Source organism: Lactuca virosa, chromosome 9 (assembly GCF_052849685.1).
Source record: "Lactuca virosa cultivar CGN04683 chromosome 9, Lactuca_virosa_CGN04683_v6, whole genome shotgun sequence".
Taxonomy (NCBI): domain Eukaryota; kingdom Viridiplantae; phylum Streptophyta; class Magnoliopsida; order Asterales; family Asteraceae; genus Lactuca; species Lactuca virosa.
Window position 1 is genome coordinate 280123252 of NC_136434.1, and position 3534 is coordinate 280126785.

At 41.7% G+C, this 3534-nt stretch overlaps 1 non-coding gene across 1 annotated transcript; it reads right to left on the reverse strand.

The window, feature by feature from the left end:
* Window positions 1–423: 423 nt before the first annotated feature.
* On the reverse strand, window positions 424–530 carry LOC145141643 (small nucleolar RNA R71). The gene has a single exon (XR_013722837.1). It is a non-coding gene; the product is annotated as a small nucleolar RNA R71 (small nucleolar RNA).
* Between the last annotated feature and the right edge of the window lie 3004 nt (window positions 531–3534).

Consider the following 3534-nt stretch of genomic DNA (forward strand, 5'->3'; position numbering starts at 1 on the left):
TTTGAAGAAAGTGATCACGAAGAAGAACACGACAACACCATGGCCGATATTGCCGACCTCTCGATGGGGGCATACTAAAAGAGGATTCGAGACGATACCGGTCCGGGGCTTTTACAACCCGCCATACCCGCCACTGCCACATTTGAACTTAAGGGGCACATCCTTACTGGATTGAAGGAGATTCCTTTCACCGGAAAGGATTATGAAGATGCATACAAGCATCTTGATGAAGTTAATGAGATCGCCGACTACTTCAACATTCCAAATGTACCTAGAGAGACGGTGTTATTGAGGATGCTCCCTGTTACTTTTAAAGGGGTTGCAAAGGAGTGGCTAAAAGCACTACCACCGGGAGAGATTACTACATGGGCTAAGATGTGTGAGGAGTTCCTGGAACAATTTTGCCCACCATCTAAAATTGCTAAACTCAAGAAGGTCATTGCCAATTTTGAGCAACAAGCGGGAGAGTCTTTATTCGAAGCATGGGAGCGCTACAAAGGTCTACTAAGGAATTGCCCACAAAATGACCTTAATGTGAAACAAAAAGTGTCGACCTTCTATGATAGAGTAAATGTCACCACTAAACAACTACTTGACTCTCAAGGCACATTAACGAAGAAAAATTCGGCAAAAGTTAAAAGACTCATTGAAGAATTCTCTAAGCACTCTAGAGAATATCATAATCCAAGACATGACTCGACTCGAGGGGTAGTGAACTCTGTGAATGATAGCATGGCAGCCATGATGACCAAATTGGAGAGTATGGAGTGAAGGATGACTAATATGGACCAATCCATCCATGCCATTAGAATGGGGTGTGAAAACTGTAGCGTGCCTCACCTTAAAAAGGATTGCGATCTTGACGAGAATGGGAACCGGAAAGTGCAAGTATGTTACTCGAGTGGCAATAAATACGATGAAAATTGGCGAAAACCAAAGAAAGAATGGCTACCTTATGATGTGTACAACAAGGATAAGGAGGAGAAATATAAAATGAAGACAAGAGGTTTCTTTCAAAAGGAGGAACCAATACAAGATAAGAAGCTACATTTTGAAGACATGCTCACGAGACTTGCAGCTGCGTCCGAGAAATGACACAACGAAACCGACGTTGCCATGAGAGAAAAACAACTCGTGATGAAAGAGCAACAATTTTTGATGAGAAATCAGTAAGCTTCTATCCTCAACATTGAAAAACAGCTAGGTCGACTTGCACTACAAATAAACGAGAGACAACCGGGTGCGCTTCCTAGTAATATCGAAAACAATCCGAAGGGCACACATATAAACATCGTAACAACTAGGAGCGGGAAGATTATTACTCCTCTGACCCCTATACATAAGGAAGATCCGAAAAGGGTGCAAGAGGAAGAGTCTGAAAAATCGTAGAAACCCGATGCGACTCGCCGAGTCGAAGACATGGACTCGACGAGTCCCCCACTTGAACAGAATAATAAGCCTCCTATTAAACCATATCAGCCTCCATTTCCGTTTCCAGGACGAGCTAAACAAGATAAGAATGATATTGATTATCAAAAAAATTTGGAACACATCAAAGCCCTTCAAATCAATATGCCCTTCATCGAGGCGGTTGCACAAATGCCTAAGTATGCCAAGTTCTTAAAGGAGCTTCTTACAAATAGGAAGAAGATGGAAGAGGTGCAGAAGGTGGTTCTAAATGAAAATTGTTCAGCCGCCATGCTGAACAAGTTACCTAAGAAGAAAGGTGACCCGGGTAGTTTGACCTTGCCTTGCCAATTCGGGAATTTATCAACTATCCATGCATTAGCTGATTCGAGGGCAAGTGTTAATCTCATGCCATACTCATTCTTCAAGAAATTAGACCTTCCGGAACCAAGGCCAATTCGAATGGCAATTCAATTGGCTAATAAAACGGTGACATTTTCGAGGGGGATATGCGAGGACCTATTAGTAAAAGTTGACAAATTCGTGTTTCCCGCAGACTTCATAGTGTTAGATATGGAAGCGGACCCTCAAGTCCCAATTATACTTGGAAGACCCTTCCTTAACACCGCAAGTTCTATAGTTGATATGAGAGATTCAAAACTTACCCTTCAGGTGGGGGAAGAATCAGTTACATTTGGAATAGATCAAGCCATGAAGCATGCAAGGTGTAGTGATGACACGGCGTTCTCGGTTGATATATTGGAAGAGTTAATGGAAGAGTGGAAGGAAGACAAACCAACCAAGTCTACCATTACTTTTGAAGATGAATTTGATGCTGAAAGAGATCTGATGGAGATAGAGAGACTGCTTGAAGAAGATGAATATAATGAATTGAACAGAAATGCTGAAAGCCCGACTCGCCGAGTAGCATCCTCTGACTCGATGAGTCCGTTTCAAAAAACTCGACCAGACGCGAATTTTTCCTTGGACTCGACGAGTCCCCTCACGGGACTCGACGTGTTTAGCATGCAAAACACGAAATCAGAGATGAAAATTCTACCTAATCATCTGGAGTATGCATTTCTTGAAGAAGGTGAACAAAAACCTGTAATTATAGCTTCTGACCTTACTAAATCTGAAAAAGAAGACTTAGTCCGAGTTCTAAAAAAGAGAAAGAATGATATTGCATGGAACATTGCCGACATTAAAGGGATTAGCCCTTCTTATTGTTCCCACAAGATCAACCTAGAAGAAGGAGCAAAACCGGTAGTGCAACATCAAAGGCGATTGAACCCGAACATGCAAGAAGTGGTAAAGAAGGAGGTGGTCATGCTTTTGGATGCAGGGATGATATATTCTATTTCCAATAGTCCGTGGGTTATTCCCGTTCAAGTGGTGCCTAAGAAAGGAGGGATGATCGTTGTCACAAACGAGAAGAATGAGCTCATACCATCCTGAACGGTAACCGGTTGGCGAGTGTGCATCAATTACCGGAATATAAACGATTCCACTCGTAAAGACCATTTTCCCCTTCCTTTTATCGATCAAATGCTTGAACGATTATCTGGCCATAGTTACTATTGTTTCTTAGACGGATTATCGGGTTATTTTCAAATCCCCATAGATCCAATTGACCAAGAAAAGACTACTTTCACTTGCCCAAGTGGGACTTGTGCCTATCGCCGCATGCCTTTTGGGTTATGCAATGCGCCCACGACCTTTCAAAGATGCATGACGGAAATATTCCATGACATGGTAGAGAAGTTTGTGGAAGTATTTATGGAGGACTTTTATGTCTTTGGCTCCTCATTTCATGATTGTCTCACTAACCTTGACTTGATGCTTACTAGGGGTGAAAAGACCGATCTAATATTAAATTGGAAAAAATGTCACTTTATGGTTAAAGAGGGTATAGTCTTAGGTCATAAAGTGTCCAAGGCGGGAATTGAGGTGGATCGGGAAAAAATTGATACAATTGCTAAATTACCCCCACCAACTAATGTGAAGGGCATTAGGAGTTTTTTAGGACACGCGGGTTCTTACCGCTGTTTCATAAAAGATTTTTCAAAAATTACTAAACCTCTAACTCAATTACTTTTAAAAGATGCACCTTTTAATTTTTCTAAA